The sequence below is a fragment of the Populus euphratica genome, unplaced genomic scaffold, assembly GCF_000495115.2.
Source record: "Populus euphratica unplaced genomic scaffold, PopEup_1.0 scaffold332.1, whole genome shotgun sequence".
Taxonomy (NCBI): Eukaryota; Viridiplantae; Streptophyta; class Magnoliopsida; order Malpighiales; family Salicaceae; genus Populus; species Populus euphratica.
This window is the reverse complement of record NW_011500218.1, coordinates 72,209-81,882: the sequence shown is the minus strand read 5'-3', so window position 1 is coordinate 81,882 and position 9,674 is coordinate 72,209.

Sequence of the window (9,674 nt, the reverse complement as noted above, 5' to 3'; positions counted from 1 at the left end):
TCTTTTCAATTTCAGTTCTTAAATTCATCAATCAATCCTTTTATTTATGTGATAGGCCTGCATTTAAAATAAATATTTACCATAAATTAAAGGTATCTTATATTATTAGATATATTATTATAAAACATGCTTTAGTTAAGGAGTTATTGAAACTTCAAGTGCAAAATGATGATATAAAACCATAATTAAAATGCACTTTTAAGTACTAATCATAGAAGCTCTTTGCCACCATTAAACCCATCAAACCACCATCACAAATCCTCAACCTCTCTCACCTACATCTCAACCTGCAACCTTAATTCCTCTAAAAAAAATACTAATAATGAACACAAACATATTAAAAAAGCTCAATATGTTCCTCTTCTTACATTTATTAAACCTAAATAAACCTTACCACTTAAAACCAACCACAACCTAACAAACCTTACCACCTAAAATCAACCATAACCTCTCACCTTATTGGATTCCAACTAGCAAAAGTCATCAGTGACTATTATATATAAACTTTCATCTTCCTTTATGTTCATTATCATATACTAACAACCACCCAATAACCTCTAATCATAAACATCGTTCTTCTTAACAAACCATATAATAACCTTCAACCACAGACTATCATCCTTTCTTATAACCACAAAATCAACCTCTAATCAAAACCATTAGCATCCCAACTAAACTAGTGCGGCCTACACATTCACAATCATTAACTCCAGCCAAACTCATTCTCCCTCCAATACCACCAAATCAACTCATCAAATTATACCTTAAAAACAATTATTTTCATCAACCAATATCCATCAGCCTCCCACAAACTATATTTAATCAGCCTTTTATCCTCTAATTGAATGATATAAATTGAATGACATAAGCCCATCTCCATCACTCTCACTAAGTCGCCACCTTTTTAAGAGAAAAAAACCATATAATCTTTTATTTACCTTGTTATTGTCTTCTGGTCTATCATAGGATAAACCATAAACACCACCATCAAGTCATTTCCCTATTGATCCAGCGTTGCCAGTAACTTAGTTCCCAACCCTTTTTGCCATAGTCAAACAATAACCCACCTCTATTATTTTCCACTTCAACTTAACACCGAGAGGCTCATCAATAACCTCTGCCCAAAAACTCACACCAATCCACCATATAATCAACCTAAAATCGAGTTTAAACTTAATCATTTGGCAACCATATTTAGCCTTGAAAACACGGTAGCTTCACCAACTATTAAAAGAGAAATAAGGGCAACTGGTTTAATTTTTTTTTTTTTTTTGTGTTTGTAGGTTTTTTAGATGGTATGTGCAAAGCATATACACTTTCTAGTCCAGTAAGTCAATAAGACAATGTATGAGACAAACATGTGTTATGTAGCCCAATCAAGTTCTCTAGCATTTTCTCACAAGCTTTTACCCTAACTTCAAATCAATGTATATTGATCATTTGGATGGCCTGTTTATTTTTGTCTTTTTAAAAATATTTTTAATAAAATTTAATTTTTTTATTTTAATTTAATATTTTTTTTATTTTCAAATCATTTTAATTACTAATATTAAAATAATTTTAAAAAATAAAAAAAATATTGTTTTGATATTGTTGCGATGTCGCGGTCACACAAATTAATTACCCTATCTAAAAACACAACACAAGATAATATAGAGCAAGCGAGCAGTCGATCTCTTGAGGAAGGTTCAAGTGATATTTTTATGTTATATATTATGCAATTTGGAGGGGTTTGATTTGTGATGATCTAAAATATAGAAAAAATTAAACTAGTAAACAAATTCAATTAAAACTGAAATTTATCAAGAAAACAAACCTTGGTCACAAGCACACATCTACCAACAGAAATTAGAACTCATCCTTGAAATGAAAATTGCAGTTTATGTTTTGAAATTTTATCTTTTCTTAGCGTTGATTCATTAATAGATCCGTCGTATAACTAATCCTAACCAACAAACAATCAAAGTGTTCGCACTAATGATTGTGTCACTTTAAACAATCATACCCATTCATAATATAAACTAAAAATAAAAGGAAGAATAAATCTCAGGGTTCTTTAGATCTAAAGGTTTGTTATGTCCTTGCAACAAAAAAAAGAGCTTGGCCTTGCATAACTATTAAACAACTACTCCTAAAGAATAAAAAGAGCATGATTTTTGGGTTTGTAAAGTAAAGAATTTGTGTTTATTCTCTGCTGGTTGTTGCCTCCTTCTCCTCTCCTTTTTTTTGTTGGTTGCCAACCCCTTCTGTCTTTCTTTTATTTGCTAAGAAACCCTAGTCTCTATTTTATAAAATAGTCCTCTTCCAAGTTGGTAGTTTATATTTAAGTACTTTAATAACTATTTTTCCAAAAAAAAAGAAGAAATAGCCTTGCATGAAATCTTCAAACTCTGACTTAGAGGAGCTAAATTGCTGATATAAAAACTTGGATGTTGATTTAGCAGCTTCAGAATATCATTTGGACTCGTTTCTTCATGAAACTTATTTGTTAGCAGAATTCAGTTGTCATCTTTGAAAAATAATATCTCCTTCATATGATATTTGTTTTGGCTAAAATTTAGAGAGTTTATAGACCTTTAAGTCAGGAAAAAAATTTAAGTTTTCATAAATTGGACTTCTATAGCTCCAGATATTGAATTTTGAATAGACAAAGGTCAACAGTGGCAGAATGCGAGATTTGACTTTGAAGGATGTGATTTCCATGATCTTCCTCTTTTTATTTTTCTTGCATTACATTTCCAGAAAGGTATGGATGTTAGCTTTCTAGTGCCACTAGAATCACTTCATTTTGATCTCTAGAACTCACACTCTACATAAAATATTTTCTAAACATCAAATCTATCAATTACTTCCAATTTACTCCCTTTTGCATCTTTCATATATTTTCTAAACATCAAATCTGTCAATTACTTCCAATTTATTCCCTTTTGCATCTTTCATCCAAAAGTGCCTTTACAACACAAAATAAAGAATATCAAGGTATTTTATATATAAAACATACACAAAACATTAGGTAGATATAAGTGAAACTATCAAATAATATGGTTACATCATATACCCCCACACTTAGCTTTTGCTTGTCCTCGAGAAAGGATAAATAAAAATACACTTAATTCATTCTCACAATCAAAATCAAAAACTTGTTGCATATACTTATCAACTTAGTCATAACATGTGATAAAATAAACATTGCTATAAGGATTTTTCATTACATCATGAAAATTAAATTCAATGTTTTCATCTCCTACCTCCATAAACAAACTATCCTTACCACAATCAATCTTTGTATTGAAAGTTTTCAAGAATATAGGAGTGTTGTTTGATGAATTACAAAAATCATGTTCTATATCAAGATAAAAATCACATGGAATAACCAAACTATCAATCTTAACTTGGACATCTTCTATCACACCAAGTGGGTAAACAAAACTACAATCCGCAACTTGTATTACAATATTAGTTTTATTCAAAGGCTCTAGACTAAAAGAATCATAAACATGTTTAGGCATAACACTAATGGATACACCTAAATCATATAAAGCTCTTTAAAACTAGTATTACCAATAACACATGGGATAGTAAACACACTTGGATCTTTTTATTTCAAAGGCAGACTCTTTTGAACAATGGCAAATATAACTTCACCCATACTTACCATTTCATGACCTTTTAGTTTGAAAACTCTCTTGGTGCTACACAACTCCTTTAAAAATTTGACATACTTGGGAATTTGTTTGATAGCATCAAGTCAAGGAATGTTGAGCTATACTTTCTTGAAAACCTCTAAAATCTCTTTTCCTTTGACCTATATGAACTCATAGGAAAGGGTGGAATTTTTTTAAAACTAGAATTCATTGAGTAAAGAGTTACCTTTGGAGTGTTGGTCAATGTTTTAGGTTGTGGAGGGGGAGGATGTTCCTTTTCTGTACTCAATTCAGTTTTTATCTCTTCTTCCATCATCTCAATTTGTTTTGATCTTTTCTCTTCAAATTCTTTCCCACCTCGCAACATGATCACATTAACATTCTCTATTGGATTCAATGCTTGGAAGGGCAATTTTCCATTCATTCGTGCTTTTGATTTCCCCACACTTAAAGCTACTTGCCCCATTTATTTCTCCAAGTTGTGAATACTTGACCTTGTTTCTTGTTGAAAAGTCATGCCATTTTTCTATAAGGTCACAGTGTTAGAGGCCAAAGTTTTCATCATCTCATAAAGATCATCATTGGATGATGACCTCATAACATTAGAGTTTGTGAATGGAGGGGGCTATCTCGCTTGGTAATTCTGTTGGGGCTGAAATCCATGGGGATGGAACTGTCGGCCTTGATTGCTTTGTTGAGGTGGGTTTCCATAACATAAGTTTGGATGATCTCTCCATCCAGGATTGTACTTGTTGGAAAAGGGATCATATTTACGTTGGGATTGTCTGTTGAATCCTCTATCAACTACATGAACCTGTTCAATGTAATCTTCTTCCATTGTTGGGCACATATTGAGGTATTTCTTTGTAAGGACTATATGTTATAAACTTTCACCTGTTGTACATTTCCATAAGCCAAAGAACGCATAAAAGAAGTAAGATCTTTAACTTTATTTTCATGGTTAGAAATACTTACCTTATTTACCCGTTTGTTTGAGAAGTCTCCATGAGTGCCAAACTGTTTCGAGTTGGCTGCCATGTTTGAGATCAATTGGCATGCAACCTCAAGTGTCTTATTGATTAGTACTTAAAAGTGCATTTTTATCATGGTTTTATATCATCATTTTGCACTTGAAGTATCAATAACTCCTTAACCAAAACATGTTTTATAATAATATATCTAATAATATAAGATACATTTAATTTGTGGTAAATGTTCATTTTAAATGCAAGCCTATCACATAAATGAAAAGATTGATTGATGACTTGAAGAACTTAAATTGCATGGATAAAGAGATGGTCAAACTTAGAGAAGAGATGTCGGTGCAATCCAAACCGGAACACTGTTCGGTAATTGGGTCATATCTGGAGCTACAGATCTCAGATTTAGGTCCAATTTATATGGATGGAAAGGTAAGACATAGGCCTACAACTTTCATATGGAGCCCAAGATCTAAAAAGGCCATTATCAAGTCCAAATTGTAGCAACAACAAAGAAGCCCGAATCTGTCTTCCAGCCCGAGCACTGTTCGGTATTTTGGCCATATCTGGAGTTCTAGAAGTCCAAATGAGCTGAATGTTTTACACAAGAAAGCTGAGACAATTGCCTACAACTTTCATGTTTACAACTGGCTCCAATTTTGACGTTATCAATGACGTTTTGGGCAGACAAGAGAAGATAAGGATTGTCACCAAGTCAAAAGTTGGTCACCCACTTATCAATTAGTCATCAAATCAATAGTTCCCATTTTTGGCCTATAAAAGGAGGCATTTGCCATGCATTTAGGCATCTTGATTTCCAGATCAAGATCATGCTCTTCCTTTCTCTCTTTGTATTTTTTATGCTTTGTTTTCATTAATATTAAGTTTATGCCTTTCATTTCCTTTCCTTTACTTAGTTAACTTTTATGTTCTTATTTTGTTTATCTATTTTGCTTTCTTTCATTATGTCTAGCTAAGTTAATTATGTCAAGGTGAAAAGGTTACACTAATGGTGTAAGAATAAGTATAATGTAAACTTAATATGGACTTTAATGTTTGATACTAACATGTTTTATATTTGTTATCTTGTTCACTCTTTAATACTTTGCTTGTTAAATGACTAATCTTGATTTATGTTGTATAACACTTGGTACAACAAATGCTTGGCACTTTCATAGCCCATAATGTATGGTATAACCGACACCTGAGCTATGAAAGGAACTTGATTTATTGTTAACATAAGTTATAATCATGAATGCTTGACGAGATTTACAAGTATTAGCATTAATTGAATAAGATGACTAATGTAATCATGTTAACAATATATAATCTGATTGGAACCTCCTTTGTGTGTGGTTTCCAATTCAATAATAAGAGTTTATACTATACTTGTTTGATATACCATTAGTGGAACCTCTAACCTTGACATTTGTTATTATCATTGTTTAATCGTTACATTAATATTCCATCTCAAAGTTCTCATCTTCTTCTTCTTCTTCTCCTTCTTTTTCTTTATTATTATTATTATTATTATTATTATTATTATTATTATTAGTACTACTACTACTACTACTACTACTACTACTACTACTACTACTACTACTACTCGTTGGTTGATTGAAGTTGATGTGCGATTATCAGGTGAATCCTTTAACTCCTTCATTTCACAAATATTCAGAGAGTGTAGAGTTAATTAAATTTTTCCTAATATTCAGAGAGTGTCTCTCCATTTGATGTGCGATTATCAGGTGAATCCTTTAACTCCTTCATTTCACAAATGCTAGGAACAGGTAAAAGCACTTTTGCAAAGAAACATCATGCAAAACGACTAAAAGTCTGTCATCGATGTGCTAGATGGACTTGTAATGCACAATGTCGTTCTATAGGAATGATATCTATAAACCGTGAAGATAAAATACAATTCATTAAGGATGGCCTGAGTAAGGAGTCTTTAGATAATCTTCTATTGACTCTTAAGACGCATCCTAGTGGAGATGTGCATCGTGCAATTAATGATTTATGGCCACTATTTCATAAAGAACATGATCGACTTAGTCTTGGGAATCTGACTAAAAAAGACCATGTTTACCAGTTTTTAAGAAAACTGGATGGGAAGCCTATCCCCGACCCATAGAGGGCGTTTAAGCCGTTCTTGGACGTAAAACCAAGGGAAGATGTGAGCCACAATCACAACTACCTGTACATACACATGCTTGGTTTTATTATTGTGTTTTGTTGTTTCTTATATTTGTTTCAGTGTGTTTCAGGTTTGTCAGTGTTCGTTATTTCAGGTGATATCTTCTATACTCTATCTTTCTACCTTAGAACATTGAGGACAATGTCTCGTTTTGGTTGGGGGGAGAGGGTAGTAGTTGATAAAAAAAAAAATTGTTTTTCATTTCATAAAGCATGTGCATAATTGTTGTTACTAGGATGGCAGAGTAAAGGAGTTCTTTTGTTAAAGTGACTCTTGAGACGCATCTTAGTAACCATTCTTAACAAGGTCTATTATAATACTTCCTGAAATATTCAGGTTTACAAACTCTCGTATTGTTACCACTTAATTCTGCTCATATACTTATTTAACATGTATTTTTAAACCTTAATTTACACACACACACTTTAACATATGATTGTGGGTTGCATATTGGATTATTACATTATTTATGTTCTTTTGTTAAAGGTAACAACTAAGGGAAAGGGATTGTATATAATTAAAAAGAAAAAAAAAAAAAAAAAAAAAAAAAAAAAAAAAAAAAAAAAAAAAAAAAAAAAAAAAAAGAAAAAAAGAAAAAAAAATGATGATAATAAAAATGTAGATAAGTTTGATTTCGTAGCCTCCCTAACCTAAGCAATTAAGCCCGAAGGGGTGTTTTAACACCTAATACCCTAAAGTCAACTGACTTGGGAGCTATTGGCCCAACGCTTGTTACATGGGTTGAGGAGAAAAGCTTAAAGGAATCAAACATTGCACTATCTACATATCAGTATCTGCGACCCGAGTTACTAAGCTCGTAGGGGTGTCTTAACACCTAATGCCCTAAGACCAACTGGTCTGGGAGTCATTAGCTGAAAGCTCGTTACATGGGTTAAAGATGCATGATGTTTTTAAAGTATATGTATATAGAGTTAAAAAAAAAAAAAAAGACAAAAATAGTAATCCCAACCCAAGGAAGTTAACCTTAAACATTAGAACAAAAATTTTGTTTTCTTCCAAGAAAAGCCCCATAATTATGTGTTGATACATTGAGCACAAAAGAAAGGTTTATTAATATCTTGTTAAGAGGTATTGAGCAGATATATAAATTTAATGAGAGTTTGTTTATCTGGATAGACTAATGGAAGTTAAATGATGAATACCTTGCTTTGTGAAATTTGCAAATTTGTTTTCTATTTTAACGCTTTGATTACTAGGGACTAGTAATAAGCTGGTTGGGGGGTGTGATTAGTACTTAAAAGTGCATTTTTATCATGGTTTTATATCATCATTTTGCACTTGAAGTATCAATAACTCCTTAACTAAAATATGTTTTATAATAATGTATCTAATAATATAAGATACCTATAATTTATGGTAAATGTCTATTTTTAATGCAGGCCTATCACATAAATGAAAGGATTGATTGATGACTTGAAGAACTTAAATTGCAAGGATAAAGAGATGGCCAAACTTAGAAAAGAGATGTCGGTGCAATCCAAACCGGAACACTGTTCGGTAATTGGGTCATATCTGGAGCTACAGATCTCAGATTTAGGTCCAATTTATATGGATGGAAAGGTAAGACATAGGCCTACAACTTTCATATGGAGCCCAAGATCTAAAAAGGCCATTATCAAGTCCAAATTGTAGCAACAACAAAGAAGCCCGAATCTGTCTTCCAGCCCGAGCACTATTCGGTATTTTGGCCATATCTGGAGTTCTAGAAGTCCAAATGAGCTGAAATTTTTACACAAGAAAGCTGAGACAATTGCCTACAACTTTCATGTTTACAACTGGCTCCAATTTTGACGTTATCAATGACGTTTTGGGCAGACAAGAGAAGATAAGGATTGTCACCAAGTCAAAAGTTGGTCACCCACTTATCAATTAGTCATCAAATCAATAGTTCCCATTTTTGGCCTATAAAAGGAGGCATTTGCCATGCATTTAGGCATCTTGATTTCCAGATCAAGATCATGCTCTTCCTTTCTCTCTTTGTATTTTTTATGCTTTGTTTTCATTAATATTAAGTTTATGCCTTTCATTTCCTTTCCTTTACTTAGTTAACTTTTATGTTCTTATTTTGTTTATCTATTTTGCTTTCTTTCATTATGTCTAGCTAAGTTAATTATGTCAAGGTGAAAAGGTTACACTAATGGTGTAAGAATAAGTATAATGTAAACTTAATATGGACTTTAATGTTTGATACTAACATGTTTTATATTTGCTATCTTGTTCACTCTTTAATACTTTGCTTGTTAAATGACTAATCTTGATTTATGTTGTATAACACTTGGTACAACAAATGCTTGGCACTTTCATAGCCCATAATGTATGGTATAACCGACACCTGAGCTATGAAAGGAACTTGATTTGTTGTTAACATAAGTTATAATCATGAATGCTTGACGAGATTTACAAGTATTAGCATTAATTGAATAAGATGACTAATGTAATCATGTTAACAATATATAATCTGATTGGAACCTCCTTTGTGTGTGGTTTCCAATTCAATAATAAGAGTTTATACTATACTTGTTTGATATACCATTAGTGGAACCTCTAACCTTGACATTTGTTATTATCATTGTTTAATCGTTACATTAATATTCCATCTCAAAGTTCTCATCATCTTCTTCTTCTTCTCTTTCTTTATTATTATTATTATTACTACTACTACTACTACTACTACTACTACTACTACTACTACTACTACTACTACTACTACTACTACTACTACTACTACTACTACTACTACTACTACTACTACTACTACTACTACTACTACTACTACTACTACTACTACTACTACTACTACTACTACTACTACTACTACTACTACTACTACTA